Below are 24,730 nucleotides of genomic sequence, written 5' to 3' on the forward strand. Positions count from 1 at the left end.
TCCCCACTTGCCTGAATAAATGAAGCTACAACAGCACTCAAGAAGCTGACACAATCCTGGATAAAGCAGCACACTTGATTAGCAATACATCTGCGAGCATCCATTCCCTCCACCTCCGATGCTCAGTGGTAGTAGTGTGTAGTAAATGCTGCAGAAAATCACCAAAGATCACCAGACAGCACCTTCCAAACCCACACACACTTCCATCTAGTAGGACAAGAGCAGTAGATATATACGAATGCCACCATTGTTAAGTTCTCCAGCAAGGTCCTGTTTTGGAAATACATCACTGTTCCAGCACCATCACTGGGGCAAAATCCTGAAATTCCTTCCCTAATGGGATTGTGACTCACCCCACAGCAGGTGGACTGCAGCAGTTCAAGAAGGTAACTCACCACCACCTTCTTGAGGGAAAATTATGGACGGGGAATAAATACTGGCCCAGCCTAGATCCCACCAATGAATAAATAATTTCCTCTACACACCTCCATGCTGTCCTCTATACAGATTCATCCTCTGCACTGTGTGATACTCTGACTAGTGACATGGTGAATGCCTGTCACTCTGCACTAAACACTCAGATAAACCTGACAGACCACATGTAAACACAAAGTGAATGAGCCTTTAGAAAGTTAGCTCAGAGCTAGATGATGGCATCCTATGTCGCTGCATGAAATGTGCGCATGCCCCTGACTGTGAACCAACCTGGCAGAAGCAGGTACGACATCATTGTCTCTGAGCTCCACAGTGAAGGGTGAGTTAATCTGAAAGCAGCCAGAATGATGTGGTGAGGCTGGGGTTTGGTGATGCCCACACACACCGACAAAGTGTGGGAGAGGACAGTGTTGATGGAGCATGCAGTGAAATGGTGCTGATGGTGGAGATGGATGAAGACCTGGAGAAGCAAACAGTGAGCTCCTGCCTCCAGGGAACTGCCCAGGCTTTCCTGTTGGGAACTGGCACCATCTGGTTTCCATAGGAACTGAAGGAAGGATTAGAATATCCATCGAAATGAGGCAAGACCAGCTCCTAATGAGATAGAACAGCATGAAAATGAAGTGGTCACCCCTCACCAGTGCGATTCAGAATTCACTGTTTAAACCATAAAGGGGGAATTGGAAATACTTTTCACAACAAAATCTAATGCTTTCATTCTTGCCATATTTCCCCAACTTTCTTGTCTTTGATCATTTCACTCAAGGCAGCAGAAAATTCAACTCCATAAAAATTTCTAACAATTTTCCTTTTCATCTAATTACAGGATTGAGGATCCCACAGTCGCCCAACCTGAGTCCTTTCGATGCTGGTCATCCTGTAGGACCCAGAGCAGAACTATCGGCTTCCTGTAGGACCCATGTGGACACCAGAACCAAGATTTGACCCCTGAACCCGCAGCGTCCTGACCTCGACACGGAATGGAATCGGCCCTGTCAGTGAATTCCAATCCCGCCGGTGTGGAAACAGGCCCATCAGCCCAACAGGTGCTTACCGCCCCTTCAAAGAATAACCCACCCAGACCCATTCTCCTATCCCTATTTACCCCTGACTAATGCACCTAACCTACATATCCCTGAACAATGGGATAGGCAATTTTACATGGACAATTCACCGAACCTGCACATCTTCAGATTGTGGGAGGAAATCGGAGCACCCGAGCACGCGGACACGGGAAGATTGTGTAAACTCCACACAGACATCGCCCGAGGTGGTTGTTGAACCCGGGTCCCTGGCGCTGTGAGGCAGCAGTGCTAACCACTGAGTTACCGTGCTGCCCAGAGGAAGTCCAACTAGCCTTTGTCCAGTCCCAGATCCCATGACTACTCCAACCCGAGGAGGCCCTGCCCGACCGGGCCTGACTCACTCACTTCCAGGAGCAGCAGACTCGCTTCACCAACACCCAGAAACGTCCGGAAAACTGCAATGAAACAGGAAAAACCTTCTGGCCTGAAGGTGATGCTGAAATAATGCAGATTCAAGAACCACCCCCCACCACCCTCTTCCTAGCACACTGCTCGCAAATGTCCAGGCTACCAAAAACAAAATGGATGAAGTCAGATCTAGACTTACCTACCAGAGGGAACGCAGAGGCTGTTGTGTGCTGTGTTTCAGTGAGACTTGAGGAGAAAGTGAGGGCTGCAGATGCTGGAGATCAGAGCTGAAAAAGTGTTGCTGGAAAAGCGCAGCAGGTCAGGCAGTATCCAAGGAACAGGAGAATCGACGTTTCGGGCTTAAGCCCTTCTTCAGGAAGAAGGGCTTATGCCCGAAACGTTGATTCTCCTGTTCCTTGGATGCTGCCTGACCTGCTGCGCTTTTCCAGCAACACATTTTCAGTTCAGTGAGACTTGGCTCACCCCTGCCATTCCTGACTGCTCCCTACAAGCTGATGGGTTCTCCTTACACCACATAAACCATACAGTATCCTCGGGGAAGGTGAAGGGTGGATGGGATCTGCTTCCTGATCAACGCCTCCTGGTGCTCACATGTAGTGACCCTGACAGACCATTGCTCCCCCAGACGTGTATTACCTTACAGTAAAATGGTTTCCCTACTACTTTCCGTGAGGGTTCACCTCTGCCATCCTGACAGGAGTCGACATCCCACCCCATGCAGATGTGAAGAATGCCCTGAGTGAAATTTACACCGCCATAAACATTCTGAGACAAAATTCCCCGAGGCCTTATTCTTCATGGCTGGTGACCCTTACTGATCCAACCTCAAGGGGACGCTGCCAAAGTCCTACCAATACATCGCCTGCCCCAGTAAAGGACCCAACATCCTGGACCAGTGTTACACAACCATCAAACACACCAACCGCTCCCTTCCCACTGCAACACACATCGGAAAATCAGATCACACCGCTGTGCCCCTCCTAACAGCTTACAAATAGAAGCTAACATGGGAGGATCCTTCTCAGAAAGAAATACAATGTTGGTCCGAAAAGCATCTCCGGGACTGGTTGGAATCGGTGAACTGGAATCTATTCAAGTACTGAGTGGAAATCATGGATGAGTGCACCACCACAGTCACGGACATCATGAGCAAATCCATGGAGGAGTGCATCCCAAAGTCACTCCGGGTGTTCCCCAAATGGGAACCTTGGATAAACTGACAAATCCACTCCCTGCTGAACACCAGACACTCAGCATTCAAGTTGGATTACCCAGACCAATGCAGAAAACTCAGATATGACCTCCACAAAGCCATCAGAGATGCCAAGAGGCAATAGTGAGCCAAGTTAGAGATCCAAACCAACCATCCAGACACCCACTGCCTGTGGGAAGGCCAAAACAACATAAAGGGATACAAAATGAAGCAGAGCAAGACAAAGGAAAAAGACACATCCCTCCCAGATGCGCTCAACACTTTCTATGCTCGTTTCAAGCAGAATACCTGCCCCTATAGCTCCAGGAGCACCTGTTCCCACCATCACTGCTGCTGACGCCAGATCAGCCATCCCCAGAGTCAACCCAAGGAAAGTGACAGGCCCAGACAGAGTCCCTGGTTGTTCACTCCGGTCCTGTGTGAACCAGCTGGTGGAGGTATTCACTGAAATCTTCAACCTCTCCTGACTGCACTCTAAACACCCTACCTGCTTCAAGAAGCCCTTCACCATCCCAGTATCTAGGAAAGCCGGTACAATGTGCCTTAATGCTGACTGCCCAGTGGCTCTGACCTCCATAAAGCTGTAGTGCTTCGAGAGGCTGGTCATAGCCCACATCAGCCCTGGTCTCCCAGCCTGCCTCGATCCCTCACAATTTGCCTTCCGATGTAACAGGTCCACAGCATTTCCCAATCCTGCCCTCATCCCTGGAACAGCTGGATAACAAGGACGTCTTTGTCAGACTCCTGCTGATCGACTACATCTTCACCTCCAACACCATTATCCCCTCCAGACTGATCCCAAAACTCTGAGACTCTGAGTCTCGGCTCCACCCTCTGCCGCTGGATCCTCAGCTTCCTGACCCACAGACCGCAATCAGTGAAGATAGACAGCACCACTTCCTCCACGATAACCCTCAACACTGGAGCCCCCCAAGGATGTGTTCTCAGTCCCTACTGTACTCCCTGTACACCCACGGCCGTGTGGATAAATTCCATACAAACTCCATCTCCATGTTTGCTGCAGACCCCACTGTGGGAGGATGGATATCAAACACCAGGAAGGAGATAGAGGGCTTAGTGACCTGGTACAGTGAGAACACCCTCTCTCTCAGCATCAGCAAAACTGAAGAACTGATCAGTGACGTCAGAAAGAAAGGAGGAGAACATGCCTCCTTCTCCATCAATGGAGCTGAGGCTGAGAGGGTGGAGAGTGTCAAGTTCTGAGGAATGACAGTAACTGTCAATCTGTCCTGGCCTTCCCACATAGCTGTGATGATCCATAAGGTACAACAACGCCTCCTCTTCCTCAGGCAGCTCCGGGAATTTGGCCTGTCCATAAGGTCCCTCACCAAACTCTCCAGATGCAACACAGAGAGCATCCTGTCCCGGTGTAACAACCGCTCTGCCCAGCACGGTAAGGAACTACAGGGGGTTGTGTGCAAAGCCCCGACCATCACGGAAGCCAACCTTCCATCCATGGACTCCATTTACACGGCTCGTTGCCGTGGAATGGCTGCCAACATCATTGAAGACCCCTCCCACCCCAGTAATGATCTCCTACAACCTCACCCATCAGGCAGAAGGTACAGAAGCTTGAACACACCCACCAGCAGCTTCAGGAATAGTTTCTTCCCAGCCGTTATGAGACTGATGAATGGAATCTCTTACTTAAAGTAATGCTGACCTTGTTAATGTTGATCTTGCCCAGTGCACACCTTGTGGGATGTAACCTGTACGCCTCTGTCCAAGTTTCTGTTCACCCTGTGACCTGTACATCCCTGCTTACTGGGATCTACCTGTACTGCTCAGAATCAAAGCTTTACACTGGACTGAGGGAAACGTGACAGCCAATCAATCAATCAATCAATCAATCAATCAATCAATGTGTCTCCCTTCACCCTGAACCACAGCTTTGCAATATGTCTCTCTGCTCTAAATGCCTTTGACACCATGTTACTGATGCTGTCCTTGCTTTAAACTAGGGGAGGCAGTGTGCCCCAACTGACTGGCTGGGAGTTAAATATCCAGGGGTACCAGACTATTCAGAAACACAGCCAGGAGTGTCAGCGAGGTGGTGTAACTCTGATATTCAAGGACGACCTCTGGGCAGTGCTGAGAGATGATATAGGTCCTATGGAAAATGAAGTTGAATCCATTTGGGTGGAAATTAGAAATTCTAAGAAGAAATGTCACTGATAGGTGCATTCTCTTGGCCACCAAATAATAACATCACATTGGGGTGGGCAATAAACAGGGAAATAACTCAAGCGTGTAAAATTGCATGGCAATGATAGTGGGGGATTTTAATCTACATGTAGATTGGTCGAACCAGCTCGGTCAGGGCAGCCTTGAGGAGGGGTTCATTGAGTGTGTCCGTGATAGTTATCTTGAACAGAATGTAATGGAACCAGTGAGGGAGCAAGCTGTCCTAGATCAGGTCCTGTGTGACGAGGCAAGAATAATTAATGACCTCACAGTTAGGGATCCTCTTGGAAGGAGCGATCACAGTGTGGGTGTAGTTAGAATACAGATGGAGAGTGTGAAGGTAAAATCCAATGTGAGGGTCCTGTGCTTGAACAAGTGGGACCACAACAGATTGAGGGAGGACCTGGCTAAAGTGGACAGGGAATAAAGGTTTCATAGTGGGACAGTTGAAATTTTCAAAAGTGCTCAGTGAAGGTATATTCCAGTGAAAAAGAAGGACTGTAAGAAAAGGAGTAATCTGCCCTGGGTGTCTAAGGTAATAAGGAAGGCTATCAAATTGAAAGGGGAGGCGTAGAAAGTGGCCAAGAATAGCAGGAATCTAGAAGATTGGGAAAATTTTAAACGTCAATAGAAAAGCACAACAAGAGCTATTAAGAAAAGTAAAATAGAACATGAGAAAAAAACCACTCAGAATATAGACAGGTAGCAAATGTTTCCACAAATACATAATGAAAGAGAGTGGTTAAAGTAAACGTTTGACCTTTGGAGGATGAGAAGGGTCATTTAGTTATGGAATATGATGAAATGGCCAAGACATTGACCAGGTATTTTGTCTCCTCCTTCACAGTGGAGGACACTAATAACAGGCCAATAATTGACAAAGAGATGAAGGTAGGTGATGGCCTGGAAACCATTATTATTACGGAAGAGTTAGTTTTGGGTAAGCTAATGGAGGTAAGGATAGATACGTCTCCTGGCCCTGATGGAATACATCCCAGGATACTAAAAGAGATGACAGGAGGAATAGTATGTGCACTGGCGGTAACTTTCTAAAATTCACTGGAATCTGGGGCAGTCCCAGCAGATTGGAAAACAGCCAATGTGATGCCACTGTTTAAAAAGGGAGATAAACAAAAGATGGGGAATTATAGGCCAATTAGATGAACCTAAGTAGTGGGGAACGATGCTTGTGTCTATTACCAAGGAAGAAATACCAGGACATCTCGATAGAAATTGTCCCATTGCACAGATGCAGCATGGGTTCATGAAGGGCAGGTGACGCCTGACAAATCTTTTGTAATTCTATGAAGACATTTCAAGTGAGGTGGACAACGGAGACCCAGTGGATGTGGTGTACTTAGATTTATAAAAGGTCTTCAACAAGATGCTGCATAAATGGCTGTTGCAGCAGATAAAGATGGATGGCATTCTGGGTAGAGTATTAGCATGGGTAGAGGATTAGTTGACAAACAGGAAACAAAGACTGAGGATAAATGAGTGCTAGTTTTCTATTTTTGTTGGCAATCAGTGACTAGTCAGTGTGCCTCAGGGATCAGTGTTGGGACAGCAATTATTATTTACAATTCATATCAATGATTTGGGGAGTTGGGGACCACGTGTAGGGTGTCAAAGTTTTGCAGATGACACTAAGACGAGTGGCAGAGCAAGTATACAGAGGACTATGAAACTTTGCAGAGGAATATAGATACATTGAGTGAGTGGGCTGAGTGAGTGGACAAAGGTCTGGCAGATGGAATACAATGTTGATAAATGTGAAGTCATCCATTTTGGTCGGAGTAACAGTAAAACAGATTATTACTTGAATGGTAAAAAAGTTGCAGCTTGCTGCTATGCAGAGGGACCAGGGTGCCCTTGTGCATGAATCACACAGGGTAAGTCTACAGGTACAACAAGTAATTAGGAAGGCAGATGGAATTTTGTCCTTCATTGCGAAAGAGATTGAGTTTAAAAGCAGAGAGGTAATGCTGCAGCTGTACAAGGTCCTGGTGAGGCCACACCTGGAATACTGTGTGCAGTTTTGGGGTCTCCTTACTTGAGGAAGAATACACTGGAAGTGGAGGGGCTGCAGAGGAGGTTCACGAGGTTGTTTCCAGGGTTGAGGGAATTGGTTTATGAGGAAAGACTGAGTGGATTTGGATATTAATCATAGGGATTCAGAAAAAATGAGAGGGGATCTTATAGAAACATATAGAATTATGAAGGGGACAGATAAGATAGAGGTAGATAGGATGTTTCCACTGGAGGGTGAAACTAGGATGGGAGTACATTGGCTAAAGATTAGAGGGAGCGGATTTAGGACTGAATTGTGAAGAAACTTCTTCACACAGAGGGTTGGTAATATGTAGAACTCCTTGCCCAGGGATGTAGTTGACACTAGATCAGTAAACGTTTTCAAAAGGGAAGGGAGATTTTTTTTTGAAAAATAAAGGAATTAAGGGATACAGTGAGAGGGCGGTAAGTGGAGCTGTGTCCAGGAAAAGACCAGCCACGATCTTATTGAATGGCGGAGCAGGCTGTGAAGGGCCGGACGGCCTACTCCTGATCCTCGCTCTTATGTTCTTGTCCTTAGGATTGGCTGGAGGAACAGCAATTATTTCTCTCGCATTTTTTTTGAACAGGGGTGTATTATTTATAACCATCCATTTCTTTGGAACCGCTTCAATATCTCCAGAGAACTGAAAGATTATGGTCAATGCCTCTATCGCTCCTTCTCTCAATAACTCACATACCTGCAGTCCAAGGTGGGCGCAAGTCCTTTCCATTGGGGGAGTAGTGTACTGGATTGAAAGGGTTAACTGAACCTGTTTGCTTTGTGACTGCATTTAATGTCAAACTCCATGGACCATAACTGTGTCCCAGGAGGGTTTCCCTCTTCTATTAATTACAAATTCCTTACAATGTACAAAGCTATAGTATCAGTGACAGCATCACCTCCAGCATCACCCCCAGCACTAACAGGGACCGGCAGCTCCAGAGACTGGGAGCTCGGGAGAAGAGAGATTCGAATCTGAGAACAATAGATTGGAATTTTACAACCATGGGTTGGAATCTGAACACAGAAGATCGGAATTTTACAACAATGGACAGGAGTTTCTCAGCAACAATTGATTATATTTTTGCAAATTACCACTTGATGTCATTAACAACCCGGATCTGTTATATACTCCTGGTTATTCAACGTATTTACTATCCCACCCTTGTTATTGTTGGTGTTCCTGGTAAGTCTCTAGCTCTTCTCTTAACTCTTAGAACTACCTTTAACTGCATCGCTTTTCCTGCCAGTTCCTCTCTCCTCCTTGCTGCTGTTACTGTAGTCCCTGCTGAGGACATGTCCGCCCATGAGATCTGAAAATCATGTTTCACTCTATTAATGTTCTTGTCATTCATACTTATCCACTGATGCTCACCCCATCCTTGGCCAAGTCATGAGGATCAGTGAGATTGTTCAGAATCTTACCAATCCATTTAGATTCAAAGAATTAGAGAGATGTACAGCAGGGAAACAGACCCTTCAGTCCAACTCATCCATGCTAGCCAGATATCCCAACCTAATCTAGTGCCATTTGCTACACAAGGTCCATATCCTTCTAAACCCTTCATATAACCATCCAAATGTTGTAATTTCACAACAGCCTCCACCACTTCCTCTGGCAGCTCATTCCAGATACGTTCCATCCTCTACATGAAAAAGTTGCCCCTTAGCTTCCTTATAGATTTTTCCCCTCTCACCCTAAAACAATGCCATCCCGTTCTGGACTCCCCCACACCAGGGAAAAGACCTTGTCCTTTTACCCTATCCATGCCCCTCAAGATTTTAGAAACGTCTGCACGGTCACCCCTCAGTCTCCAACACTACGGGGAAAACAGCCCCAGCCTACTCAGCCTCTCCTTATAGCTCAAATCCTCCAACCCTGGCGACATCCTTGCAAATCTTTTCTGAGCCCTTTCAAGTTTCACAACATCCTTCCAATAGGAGTGATTTGAACCCAAGCATTGCTGACCTCATGCTTGTTCCTGGCACTGATTCTGGTGGCCACCGTTTCCACAATGTGTCTCATCAAGGGACCTTTTCAGTCAATTCATCTTCTCAGTTCCTCATCCTGACCAACACATCCGAACACGCCACCCACCCACCCCTATTCTTGCTACATTAGGCGTAAACAAGTATGCTCTCTCAAGACTGGTAGCCAAGAAAACAGAGTTATAGGCAAACAGGGGACTTTCAGAATGTGCCTTGCATTGTTTCTCAAAGCTGTTGCTCAATTACGATTAACTTACCCAGACAATGCCTATTCTTGGACTTGTTATTGGTTTCACTGCTTGTGCGCCAATCTATTCCCATGCTCCAAGTGACCTGTGACCCCTCTTTTGTTCAAAATGCCCAGTGTGTCCAAACCAATGTCTGACAAAATCCAAAACCAGACAAGAGTCTCGGTGCCATGCCTGTTGGCTATGAGAGAGTATTCCTGTATTTGTACTGGAGAAGGTCTACTCCTCCACAAGCTTATTCAATGACCTGCTCAACCCCACCTGCAATACTCCTTCCTCCACACCACCCCCATGTAGTTAACCACACCAAGAAGCCGACACAGTTAATGGTAGGGCCATGGAGAGAGTTGTCGAACAGAGATACCAAGGGGTGCAAGCACATAGTACCAGGACACTGGCATCACAGGTGGACAGGGTGATGAAGAAGGCATTTGGCAAACTTGTCCAAAACCAGAGGGTATAGGTTTAAGGTGATGAAAGAAAGGATTTAAACAGGACCAGAGGGTCAACTTAATCACATAAAATGTGGCATTTCTGTGGGAAGAAGCTACCAGAAGAAGTGGTAGTATTTGGGACAATGGCAACATTTAAAGCAACTATGAATAGGTATATGGATAGGAAAGGTTCAGAGGGATATGGGAGAAATACAGGCAAATAGGAGTAACTCCGTTCAGGAAACATGGTTGGCATGGACCACTTGGACTGAAAGGTCTGTTTGTGTGCTCTATGACTCTATGATTCTATGGCCCGGAGCTGAGGACACAGGGCAGGAGGATTGGCAGGAGAGAACATCAACCAGAAACCAATCCCTCATTATAGACCCCACTACATACCCAATCGCTTTCATCTCCCATGACAACAGTGGGTGTTTAAAACTGTTTCCAGCCTGGCTACGCCCTCTGTGCAGATACCAACATGGGTGAGAATGCAGAGACCATCCGAGACTACAGATGCAGTACAATACTTTAGACTGTTCGAGAGTGTCCTCTGTCTAAACCTGATGGTGGCCTTACAGAACTCAGTCAAGTTACTGACGAAGCTATTGCTGGGCTTTGTGACCATGTGTGCACCCAGATAATAAGTATTCTTCTGAACAAGATGCGTTATCTCACACATTTGACATGCATCTGCTCATTTCACTGCCTGACAATGGATCCTGATTTCCTGGACAATTTTCCTCACTTATTTCCATGGATCATGTCATCAAAATTTGAAATGTTGCCCTTTTACTCAGAGTTAGAGCCATGAGTGTATCACACCAGTCCCAGTGGAACAATGGGGGAGCACAGATTTATTTCGCCTGCAGTCTGTAATATACCTCTTCAACATGACGCTGATTAAAGTCCATCTAAACATTGTTGCAATTCTCAAACATATGCACTAATTTGTTTTTTTTTCATTCAATATGACCCTGTTAGTTTATTTACTTCTCAATCTACTGGGGAAACCCATGTCTCATCCTCAGGTGTTCCATTTGCTCCAAACCTGATGTACAACTTCCCTGGTTTACAATGAGGTGCCAATTGAGATTATGTTTTCATTGATTTTGCAGCGGACTCATTTCCAATCATAGCTTTGTCGTAACTGAATTCTGTCCGGCCGATTAGCGGTGAGGAAATCTTTCAGCCAGTCCAACATTTAACTCCTCGTGTGGAGTAAAATACTGCAGATTCTGCCAACCTGAAATAAAACCACAACTCCCAAAGTACTCAACAGATCGGGCAGCATCCATGGAGAGTGAGGCAGTCAGGAATTCAGGTTCGAGACCTGGAGTCAGAACTGGGAGTGGTCAGAGTTGTTTATTTAATTTAGGAATGGAAATGAGATGGCTGCAGAGAACATGGAAAGATCTGTACTGGTGTGGAAGACAGGAGAGATTAAATGACGAAAAGAATTTTCATGAAAGACAAAATGGGAAAGATAGAAAAATAATTCATTAGGGGGAGTTGGGAGGTCATGTTGCTGCTGTGCAGGACATTGGTTAGGCGATGTTTGGAATATTTTGTGCAATTCTGGTCTCCCTGCTTAGGAAAGATATTATGAAACTTGAAAGGGTTCAGAAAAGATTTTCAAGGACATTGCCAGGGTTGAAGGCTGTAAGATATAAGGAGAGGCTGCATAGGCTGGGGCTGTTTTACCTTGGACCATTGGAGGCTTAGGGGTGACCTTATTGATGTTTATAAAATCATGAGGGGCATGGATAGGATAGACAAGGTTTTTTCTCTCAAGTCGAGAAGTCCAGTATGAGAGGACATAGCCTTAGTTTGAGTGGGGAAAGGTTTAAAAGGGACCTAAGGGGCAAATGTTTCATGCAGAGGGTGTTGTATGTATGGTATGAGCTGCCAGAGGAAGTGGTGGAGGCTGGTACAACAACAACATTTAAAAGACATTTGGATGGTTATTTGTATAGGAAATATTTAGAGGGATATGGATCAAATGCTAGTAAATGGGACATGATGAATTTAGGACATCTGGTCGGCATGGAGCAGTTGTTTCTGTGCTGTACAGCTCTTTCACTCTATGACTCTAACTACAGATGCAAAATCATCACTGTGCCACAATAAAAATGTGGGTCAGAGATCCTGATCTGAAGTTGTTGAACTTAGTGTCAATTGCAAACTTTGCCCTATTTTTGGGAAGCATCTTTGATGATGATTTTGGATTTTCCTATTTATAATTTTTGCTCCTTCACTTGTCCTGTGTACAATCTCATTTTGTGTTTCGTTTTCATCCCTTCTCCCATCTAATGTCTCCTGTCTCCCGGGTTACCACAGATCTTTTCATTTGTTGTTCCTTCCTTTCCATGACTGGTTTACATCCTGTTTCAGTACATTTCCCGTTCTGACAAAGGGTTAGCAGCCTGAAATGTTAACTCTGTCTCCCCACAGGCACTGTCAGAACTGCTGAGAATTTCCAACATTTCCTGTTTGCTTTCTATCATCTTAGCTTTTCCTTCTTGCCCTGACAGTAATGACTTTAATCTGATTGAAATTGATCAAACTTCTGACCTTTGTTATCATGTAATTGCAAGCCTTAGGTCAATTACAATAACACACCAAGTTGGCAGAGCTCATCAAAAGGGAATTCCAATTGGATTAGCTCCACAACCATGTAAGCATAATCGGCGTTTTCAAATATCTCACAGACTTGATTATATTTCCCACAATAAACACAAAGTGGTGATACTAAGCAAAGGGCAGTGGTCATTTGTCACATTCACAATGGAACACCCGTCCTCAAGCTGTAGTCCTCAACCTTGTCCCTTAACTGCAGCCTATCGCTGCCTTTCTCTCAGGATATATGTTTAGTGCCTTACAAACCATTACTTTATACACAGTTTGCCACTTGGTTCTGTGTTATATTGAGTAAAGCTCTGTATCTACTCAACCAGTTGATTAACGTGTTACCTAACTGTCCTTTCCGTGATAATACCCTGGTTTTGAAATCCATTTCTCCTTGCTGTTTATTTATTAAAATGACCAATTAGTGAGGCGAGGATGCACTTGTCCCTCTTCACGACTATTTTGGCTGTTCCAGTCTGCGGGTATCACTGGTTAATATGCAAATCCACGCTCTATCAACTTTGAAATACAGGATCTTTACATCCTCTGAATTAATCTTTTCCACCATCTTTCCGCATCACATGGGCTTGCACAAAATTGTAACTAATGTTCAGTTGAACCGATCCATCTCACTTCTCTCGCAATATTATGTACAGAATACACTTTTATGTGATTACCAAGATCTGACAGTGGTTTCCATTTCTGACAAATAATACATTTTAGAGTCCCATTCCTAATAAGTAATTTACTTCGTAGTAGATGGAAAAGGAACATTTGACAGGTTGTATTGAGACAATGAAGAGGTACTTGAGAATGATTTTTGAAATAGGTGGGCAGCACGGTGGCACAGTGGCACAGTGGTTAGCACTGCTGCCTCACAGCGCCAGAGACCCGGGTTCAATTCCCGCATCAGGCAATTCTCTGTGTGGAGTTTGCACATTCTCCCCATGTCTGCGTGGGTGTGCTCCGGGTTCTCCGGTTTCCTCCCACAATCCAAAAATGTGCAGGTTAGGTGAATTGGCCATGCTAAATTGCCCGTAGTGTTAGGTGAAGGGGTAATTGTAGGGGAATGGGTGGGTTGCGCTTCTGCGGGTCGGTGTGGACTTGTTGGGCTGAATGGCCTGTTTCTACACTGTAAGTAATCTAATCAATGTGCAGGGTTGCCACTAAGACAAAACATGTAGACTGTCTGTGCAGATACGATGGGCTGAATGGCTTTCTTCTGATAACTAACTGGGTGATTATTAAACCTGATCTCCCTTTTCCTTTCCTTTCCTTTCCCTTTCAATAGACATTCTCCTGTGCTCACCAGAAGCTAACACAAGGAACGGCGGAGACACTGCATAAAGTAATGGCCCTAAAAATATCTTGTCAGTGATAAATGGCTCCAATAGTAGCCATGCCCTGGGTTGAACTGTTCCAGTACAGTTACAAAACTGGCAACCACCTCTTAATATAGGGATTTAAACAGGTAAACCTCAAAGAATAGAACAAAGTAAATCCAGATAATTACCACCCCATCGGTCTGATCAGAATTAACAGTAACACGGTGGAAGGTGTCATCAAGAGTACTCCCGAGCTGCACTCCCTCAGCAATAACTTGTTCACTGGTGTTCAGCTCTGCAGGGTTGCTTGGCATCAGACCTCATAACAACTATTATCCAAACAAGGACAAAAGAGTTGGACTCCTGTGGTGAGAGAGTCTGCACTTGACATCAAAGCTGTAAGTGACCAAGTCTGACCTTAAGGAAGCCTAAAATAATGAGAAATGGGATGAAACTCTCATTGGTTGTGGTCATTCCTGGCACATTGGAGGATGGGTGTGGTTGTTGGAAGTCAGTCACCTCAGCTCCAGGACATCTCTGCAGGAGTTCCTCAGGGAAGTGTCCCAAACCCAGTTATCTTCAGCTGCTTCATCATGGACAATCCCTCCATCATATGGTCAGAATTCAGGATGTTTGTTGATTGTTCACAAAGTTTAGTCCCATTCCTATTGAAGATTGTGATACTGGAAAAGCACAGCTAGTCGGGCAGCATCTGAATAGCACGAGAATTGGCATTTCAGGTGTAAGGCCTTCATCAGGATTCCTGATAAAGGGCTTATGCCCAAAATGTCAATTCCCCTGCTCCTCAGAAGCTACTTGATTGGCTGTGCTTTTCCAGCAGCACACTCTTTGACTCTGATCTCCAGCATCTGCAGTCCTCACTTTCCCCTCATCATATACTATGTCCATTTCTAACAACATTTGGACAATATTCAGGCCTGGGCTAACAAGTAGCATTTGCTCTACACAAGAGTCAGGTATCTCCAAAAAGAGAGATTGTAACCATTTCCCTCCATATCAATGAATTTCCTAATGTCATTATCCTGGGGGAGAGGGTGAGGGGTAGCAATAGACCACAAACTGAGCTGGACCAGTTATATAAATACCAGTGTTACAAGACCATGTCAGAGATCGGTGATTCTATGATATATGTATCACACTCTCCTGAGGATAACATAGACTGAGATGTTTCCACATTAATCCACCTTCATTGGATAATGATCAGGAGCTGATACCCACCATGATCACTAGATACTAATGAAGGGAAACTTGGGCTGATTCTCCACAAAATCTTTGAATGACTTTGTAAAGATGAAGAACAGGAATCTGGACATTTTCTCCACTCTAAGACAGGGTCACTGATCTCTGTTCCACTTCAGAAACTGAAACATACCTCCCACGGTCTTTGTGATATCTCCTATAATCCATTGTGTTCCCTTCAATAACCGGTCAGCTTGGTGTCAATGTTCACATCATCTCTTATAAATACATTTCCTCATTTTTCTGTTTCAACCCAAATATGAGTTCCTAGTTAATGGCTGATATTTTGGATCCAGTCGATTGCATGACCATAGGTAGAGACACCTCAATACATTTTCAGAAACAGGGACATGTACAGAAATCATATGATGTACTCTGTGCAACTGGTAACTTTTTGAGAAGCTTGCTTAATTTTCCTGTTTATTTTTCTTCCCCACAGTGAACACCATAACAATTATAATTCTGGCACAAGGGAAGTGTGGTCTGTCAAAATGTATTACACGATATCTGGTGGTGATGTCAGCAGCAGATATACTGGTTATTATCCTTGATCTGCTATTAAGGCACATTCCAATTATTTATAAGAGAGAGTTACGTTTCATACAGTCCATCCCCATCTGTAATATCCACGCTGTCTTCCTTTATGCAGCCACCGACTGTTCTGTCTGGTTTACTGTCGCTTTTACCTTTGATCGATATGTGGCCATTTGCTGCCCAAATCTGCAAATTAAATTTTGTACTGAGAAGACAGCAGCCGTGGTTCTGGGAACAGTGACTGTGCTGAGTGGTTTGAAGAACATTTTCTGGTACTTTATGTTCACATCTCAGTACATGCTCAGGAATCAGCCCTAGTTTTGTTCAGTACAAACTGATATTCTGTACTCTCCAGCCTGGGGAACAATCGAGTGCCTTCATTATATCCTGAACCCAGCAGTGCCATTTGTTCTGATTCTGCTGCTCAATGCTTTAAGTGTCAGGCACATTTTAGTGGCCAGCAGAGCCCGCAGGAGACTTCGGGCTCACAGCAGTGGGGAGAATCCCAGTGACCCAGAAATGGGGACTCGAAGGAAGTCGATCATTTTATTGTTTGTCATCTCAGGGAATTTCATTCTGTTATGGTCAGTGTTTATGCTATGCTCTCGATGGAAACGCATGTATCGGATGGGGTATAGGGCCATAAATCTACATTATTTTGTACGAGAAATAGGATTCATTCTCCAGCTCCTAAGCTGCTGCACAAACACTTGTATATATGTCGTGACCCAGACTAAGTTGAGGAAACAGCTGAAGAACATGGTAAAATACCCTTTTACCCGAACGGTGAAATTCATTAAATGGTGAGATGGATTGAAGGATTAAGTTGCAGAATCGATCCAATCCACTCTCCGTGTGGTCAGTCATATAGCCACACAGTGATGGGAGTCTGGTCTTTCCAAACTTTGTGATACAGACTGAGTGTGTTCAGTTGGCAGTCCTGGTGCTCTACTACAGACACAGTGTGATTGATCTGTTGTTTCTGGGTCAATGATGTAGACACAGTGGGGTCAGTCTACTCTCTCCAAAATACGTGACACTGATATAGTAGGGATAATCTGCCCTCTCTAGGGTATGTGACGAAGAGACAGTGAGGTTGGTCTGCCCTCTCTGGGATACCCGTGAACATACTAATATGAATGAGGAGTAGGTCAATTGACCCTGGAGTCTGATCTGCAATTTGATCAGTTCATGGTTGATCTGGCTCCAACCTTCATCGTCTTTTCCACCTACTTTCCATCCCCATTGAGTCCCTTGTTAGTGAAGAAGTCACATAACTCTTCCATACCAAGTCATCAATGAGCCTGCCTCCATTATTATCGGGAAGATCATTCCACACACTATTGTACAGTGAGGCTAAACACATGCGGTATGTGCTGCTACAAATACTTTGTCAGTTTTAAAAGGGAGTTTACAGAGTTTGGATTTGTTAATTTATTGAAACTCAATTATACATGAGGCATGACAGGGACTCTGAAATAGTGAATAATATCTGATTGTATTAAGTTTCATTAAGTAAAGCTGACTCATCTGACAACAAAACTGGATTGAAAGAACATGCAAGAGACACAAATGTTATAAAACCATAAGACAGAGGAGCAGAAGTTATGCCATTCATCCCAATGAGTCTGCTCCACCATTCAATCTTGGCTGATATGTTTCTCAATCCCAGTCTCCTGCTTTGTCCCCATAACCCTTTATCCCTTGATACTCAAGAACCTATCAATCTCAGTCTTAAATATACTAATGACCTCGTCTCCACAGTCTTCTGTAGCAATGAATTCCATAGACTTCTGGATGAAGAAGTTTCTCATTATCTCCATTCCGAAATGTCTTCCCTTTACTCTAAGGCTGTGCCCTTGGGTCGTAGTCTCTCCTATCAATGGAAACATCTTCCCAACATCCACCCAGTCCAGTTCAAAGTTAAAAAATTCACAACACCAGGTTATATTCCAACAGGTTTATTTGGAAGCACTAGCTTTCAGAGCACTGTTCCTTCATCAGGTGGTTGTGGATTATTAGACTGTAAAACACAGAATTTATAGCAAATGTTTACAGTGTGATGTGACTGAAATTATATATTGAAAAAGACCTGGATTATTCATTAAGTCTCTCATCTGTTAAAATGATCATGTTGATTTCAGTTCTTTCATATGTAAATGCAAAAAAGTTACATTTTTTAAAAGTTACATTCCCATGAACTTTAACAATTGGTGTCATGTTGGCCCAGATAATGTATTGAAGGTGTGAGCTTTCGTGTGCGAGGCTGTCTGTGCCACAATGGTCAGACTGATTCTCATCTAAAAAATGGATTTACAGAATCTTACAAGGATTCATACAGTTTTTGATCAAATAAAATGTAATTCTTCAAGTACAGATTCACCCCACAAACTTATATGTGTATGTATGCATTTTGGGGGGGGGGGGGGGGGGGTGTATTGGGGGGAGGGGGAGGGGTGTTGTGGGTGTCTGTGAGAGAGAGCGTGTATGTGTGTGAGTGTGAGTGCAAAGGGGTGTAATTCTGTGTGAAGGTGTGTGTGTGAGTGTATGACAGAGGGTCTGCGTGAGTGTGTGTATCTGTAAGAGTTTGTGTATGTGCGCGTGTGTAGGAGTGAGTGAGTGTGTGTATGCGCGTGTGTGTAGGAGCGCCTGTGTGTGTGTGTGTGTGTGGGAGTGTCTGTGTGCATAGTGCAATGGGGTCAGTGCTCCGAAATCTAGTGCCTCCAATTAAACCTGTTGGACTATAACCTGTTATTGTGTGATTTTTAACTTTGTACAGCCCGGTCCAACACCGGCATCTTCAAATCAGTCCAGGCCATTCAGTATTCTGTGTGTTTCATTTAGATTCCCCCTCATCCTTCTAACATCCATCAAATATAGATCCAGAGTCCTCAAATGTTCCTCATATGTTACGTTTTTCATTCCGAGTAATTTTCATTTCATTTCAATTATTCTGCTGTCCTGCGTGTTTTGCATTTATGTACGTTATGCTGCCCTGTTTATGATCATGTAATTTGTGCTGTCCATGCAGCACCTTGGTCCTGGAGGAACTCTGTCTCGTTTTTCCTGTTTCGATTGCATATGGTAGAAAACACAAATAAAGCAACTCATGACCCTTGACCCTTGGCTCCTGGCACCATTTTCGTGAACCTTCTCAGAACACACTCCAGGGCCAGTATATCCTTCCTGAGATATGGGCCCCAAAACTGTGCACAATACACCAAAAGTGTTCTGACCAGAGCCTTATACAGCCTTATAAAGCCTCAGAACTACATCCCCGCTTTAATCTTCTCATCCTCTCAAGATAAATGCCATTCCTGCACTTCCCTCCTTAACTACTCACTCAACCTGCAAGTTTACCTTGAGATAATCCTGAACTAAAACTCCCAAGTCTTTTTGCACTTCACACTTCTGAATTTTCTCCCCATTTAGAAAATATTCCATGCATATATATTTCCTACCAATGTGCATTACCTCACATCTTCCCACATCTGCCACTTCTTTGCCCACTCTCCTCAATGCTACCTGCGCTCTACCTATCTTTGTATCCTCTAACCACTTAGCCAGAATGCCTCAGTTCCTTCATCTAGATCGTTAATGTATAAAGTGAAAAGTTGTGGTTCCAACACTGAGCCTTGCAGAATCCCAGTTGTTACTGGCTGCCATCCTGAGAAGGACCCTTTCATTCCCACTCTCGGCTCCCTGACAGACACGCAGGCTTCTATCCATGCTAGCACCTTGCCTCCATCACCATGGGCCCTTACCTTACTCAGTAGCCTCCTGTGCAACATCTTCTCAAAGCCCTTCTTGAAATCCATGTAGATGACATCCATTGTCTCTCCTTGATCTAATCTGCTCGTTACTTGCTCGAAGAATTCTAGCAGCTTTGACCTCCCCTTGATGAAAACAAGCTGAATTTGCCCTATTTTACCAGACACTTCCAAGTATTCGGAACTCTTATCCTTCACAATGGATTCAAGGATCTTAACCACAACCAAGGCTCGGCTAATTGGTCTGTCATTTTCCATAATTTGCCTGACTGCTTCTAAGTATTTAATATATTTTATGTATAATTGTCTGTTTCGTATTTTCCCTCCTTATTTCTCTTTTGTTGCCCTCTGTTGGTCTTTGCAAGCTTCCCAATCCTTTGTTTCCCAATGTCCTTTGCCACATAATAAGCTTTTGCTTTTGCTTTTATGCTCTTCCTGACTTCCTTAGTCAGCCATAGTTCCCTCATCCTCCCTGTACCATGCTTCCTTTTCCTTCAGGATGAATCTCTGCTGTGTCTCCTGAATTACTCCCAGAAACTCCTGTCATTGCTGTTCCACTGTCTTTCCTGCTCGGCTCCTCTCCCAGTCAATTCTCCCCAGCTCCTCCCTCATGCCTCTGTATCTGCCTTTATTCAGCTGTAATACTGTTACCTCTGATTTTATCTTCTCCCTCTCAAATTTCAGAGTTAATTTGATCACATTATGATCACAGCCTCTACAGGGTTCCTTCACATTAAGCTCCCTTATCAAGTCTGCCTCATTGAACAGCACTAAATCCAGAATTGCCTGTTCCCCCGTGGGCTCCACCACAAGCTGCTCCAAAAAGCCATCTCATAGACATTCCACAATTTCCTTTTCTTGCAATTCCTTATCAACCTGATTTTCCAAATCCACCTGCATTTTGGAATCCCCCATGATCACTGTAACGTTGCCTTTCCTACACATCTTTTCTATCTCCTGGTGTATCTTGTACCCCAGCTCCTGAATACTGTTTGGAGGCCTGTAAATAACTCCAAGTATGTTTTTTGTTTCATTTGCGGTTCCTGAATTCTACCCATATATATTCTATATGATCTGATCTTACTTCGTGTCTTACTATTGATTTAATTTCATTTTTTACTGATAAGGCAATCCCACTCCCTTGGCCTACCTGGCTTTTTTTTGATAGGATGTATATCCTGGAACATTCATCTTCCAAACCTGAACCCCTTACAGCCAAGTCTCTGTGATCCCCACCATGTCATACCTGCCACTTTTGCTCTGACTCACAATCTCATTTCCCTTATTCCTTATCCTGTGTACATTCAGGTATGACACCTTCAGTCCTGTACTAAGCGTCCCTCTTCTCATTGTCATTCATTTGCCTAGTTATCCTCATCATAAATATAAGACAGGCATCAAACTGAGTCTGAAACCTAACTCCTGGATACAAAATCACTTCCTTCCTTGAGACAGAATACCTCAAGTGCTCACATGGACAAAAGCCTGTCTTTAAAAGTTGCTAAACCCAAAAGGTCATCCCTCTGATCAAACAAAACCCAACCTGGGTCAGGAGCACACTTCAACTTCCCCCAGGAGAAAGGGAGCACTTACAATGTGGCACTCGAACCCTTGTTTTGTAGTTCATTTGGCCCAGTGCTCAATGTTAATTAAAACTTACTGTTTAACACCAACCTGCTCATAACGTGTTCATGGTTAGTTTAATTGACTTTCCCATCTGCATAAGTTGCCTTTTGTTTTTGCACTGTCTGTTGTTCTATCTCAGAATGACAGGTCGCGAAGCATTGCTGTATCCCTGGCTTTAAGTCTCAAGTGCATTTCTCGCTGAGAAAAGACAGGAGACAACTTCTCTCTTCTGCACTAACAGCCTTTTCAATAAAACAAAACATCATTAATATTTATGAGTAAAATTATTGAAAAGCCAGCCTTTATTCACTCATATTTATTAATTATTTCTTCGTCAATTCCAGCACAATGTAAGTGTTTCTAAAGCAGTTGCTTTGCTGAGACCCATAGACTGGTGTGGGACTGTTCTGGGAATCAGTGCGGCTGTGTGACTGTACAAGGTGGCTTCGTTTATGGAGACTGTTTTGGAAAGGATTGGCCTCTTTCCCTTTCGTAAGATTAACAAATGTATATGTTTGTAAAACTCCTCTAAAAACACCAGATTAAATACATTTTTACACTAAATTCTATAACTCCAATTACTTACAATCGTCTCGATATAGGAGGGCCCTGAGAACTGTTTCCTAACTGGAACCAGAATCTCTTCTAAAATAAACAGGGTGGGGCTCGTTGCCTCTCAGTGATTATTTCCACATCAGAAGGGTGTGTTGTCCATTGTAACAGAGACTGTTAGAAGGGTCTGATCTTTTGTTCGACTCCTCCCAGATCCTCCCACCATGTCATGGTCACTGTGGGTTGTCCTTTTTACACTCGATCAGTATTAACCCTTTCAGACCCATGTACAGCATTTGATTTGATTTATTGTTGTCACTTGTACCAACATTCAGGGAAATGTTTTGTTTTGCGGGCGGTAGACGTGCATTACAACATACAGGCAGATCATTGGGTATTTAGATAGAGTGAGGCAGACAGCGTTACAGCGACACAGGAGCAGCACAAACACAAGATCAGCATTAGATTTGAAATTAGTCATTCAGCAGTCTAAGAACAGCAGGGAAGAAGCTGTGGCTGTGTGTGATGAAGCTTCTGCATCTTCTGCCTGATGGAAGAAGTTGGAAAAGAGTCTGACCGGGTGGGAGGGGTCTTTAATGGTGTTCCCTGTCTTTCCGCGGCATCCAGAACTATAGATGGAGTCGACAGTTGGAAGGTTGGCTTGTGTCATTGTCTGGGCTGTGTTCATAACTTTCTGTAGTTTCTTCTGGTCCTGGACAGAGCTGTTACCGTACCAAGCCGTGATACACCCAGATAGAATGCTTTCTATGGTGCAGCTATAAACGTTGGTGAGAGTCCTTGCGAATGTGCTGAATTTCCTTAGCCTCGTGGAGAAGAAGAGTTGTTGTTGTGACCTCCATGACATCCTCACTACATTTCTATTCAATCCTCTCCACACCTCTATGCTGTCTTCCATATACCTCCATTCAGTCCTCTATACACCTCCATTCAGTCCTCCATACACCTCCATTCTGTCCTCCATACACCTCCATTCTGTCCTCCATACACCTCCATTCTGTCCTCTATACACCTCCATTCAGTCCTCCATACACCTCCATTCTGTCCTCCATACACCTCCATTCTGTCCTCCATACACCTCCATTCAGTCCTCCATACACCTCCATTCAGTCCTCTATGCACCTCCATTCAGTCCTCTATACACCTCCATTCTGTCCTCCATACACCTCCATTCTGTCCTCTATACACCTCAATTCTGTCCTCTATACACCGCCATTCTGTCCTCCATACACCTCCATTCTGTCCTCCATACACCTCCATTCAGTCCTCCATACACCTCCATTCTGTCCTCCATACACCTCCATTCAGTCCTCTATACACCTCCATTCTGTCCTCCATACACCTCCATTCTGTCCTCTATACACCTCAATTCTGTCCTCTATACACCGCCATTCTGTCCTCCATACACCTCCATTCTGTCCTCCATACACCTCCATTCAGTCCTCCATACACCTCCATTCTGTCCTCCATACACCTCCATTCAGTCCTCCATACACCTCCATTCTGTCCTCTATACACCGCCATTCTGTCCTCCATACACCTCCATTCTGTCCTCCATACACCTCCATTCTGTCCTCCATACACCTCCATTCTGTCCTCTATACACCGCCATTCTGTCCTCCATACACCTCCATTCTGTCCTCCATACACCTCCATTCAGTCCTCCATACACCTCCATTCTGTCCTCTATACACCTCCATTCTGTCCTCTATACACCTCCATTCAGTCCTCAATGTACCTCCATTCAGTCCTCTATACACCTCCATTCTGTCCTCTATACACCTCCATTCAGTCCTCAATGTACCTCCATTCAGTCCTCTATACACCTCCATTCTGTCCTCTATACACCTCCATTCTGTCCTCAATGTACCTCCATTCAGTCCTCTATACACCTCCATTCTGTCCTCCATACACCTCCATTCTGTCCTCTATACACCTCAATTCTGTCCTCCATACACCTCCATTCAGTCCTCCATACACCTCCATTCTGTCCTCCATGCACCTCCATTTAGTCTTCCACATACCTCCATTCAGTCCTCAATATACCTCCATTCAGTCCTCTATACACCTCCATTCAGTCCTCTATACACCTCCATTCAGTCCTCCATACACCTCCATTCTGTCCTCTATACACCTCCATTCTGTCCTCCATACACCTCCATTCTGTCCTCTGTGCACCTCCATTCAGTCCTCCATACACCTCCATTCTGTCCTCTATACATCTCCATTCAGTCCTCTATACACCTCCATTCAGTCCTCCATACACCTCCATTCAGTCCTCCATACACCTCCATTCAGTCCCCAAGACTTCTCCATTCAGTTCTCCATACACCTCCATTCAGTCCTCCATATACCTCCATTCAGTCCTCCATACACCTCCATTCAGTCCTCCATACACCTCCATTCTATCCTCCATACACCTCCATTCTATCCTCCATACACCTCCATTCTGTCCTCCATACACCTCCATTCAGTCCTCCATACACCTCCATTCAGTCCCCAAGACTCCTCCATGCAATCTCCCATGATTTGGAGATGCCGGTGTTGGACTGGGATGTAGAAAGTTAAAAATCACACCACACCAGGTTATAGTCCAACAGGTTTATTTGGAAGCACTAGCTTTCGGAGCGCTGCTCCTTCATCAGGTGGTTGCGGAGAATAAGGATTTAAGGCACAGAAGTTATAGCAAAAGTTTCCAGTAAAATGAAACTGAAATTATATATTGAAAAGGACCTGGATTGTTTGTTAAGTCTCTTGTCTTTTAGAATGGGCATGTTGCTTTCAGTTCTTTCACGTGTAAATCGCAAAACCTTTTTTAAAAGTTTCATTCTCAAGTGAGAAGGAACAGTGCTACGAAAGCTAGTGCTTCCAAATAAACCTCTTGGACTATGACCTTGTATGGTGTGACTTTTAACTTTATGCAGTGTCCCATACACCTCCATGCAGCGGAGGCAGGGGGGTGATGGTGTCCTGGCATTATTAGGAG

General features: G+C 44.5%; 1 pseudogene; it reads left to right on the forward strand.

The window, feature by feature from the left end:
• Positions 1-683: 683 nt before the first annotated feature.
• Positions 684-16,585, forward strand: LOC148148582 (putative G protein-coupled receptor 139; annotated as a pseudogene).
• The last annotated feature ends 8,145 nt before the right edge of the window (positions 16,586-24,730 follow it).

The sequence above is a fragment of the Chiloscyllium plagiosum genome, unplaced genomic scaffold, assembly GCF_037043375.1.
Source record: "Chiloscyllium plagiosum isolate Xiang-an unplaced genomic scaffold, Cpla_swu_hap1 HiC_scaffold_12, whole genome shotgun sequence".
Lineage (NCBI taxonomy): Eukaryota > Metazoa > Chordata > Chondrichthyes > Orectolobiformes > Hemiscylliidae > Chiloscyllium > Chiloscyllium plagiosum.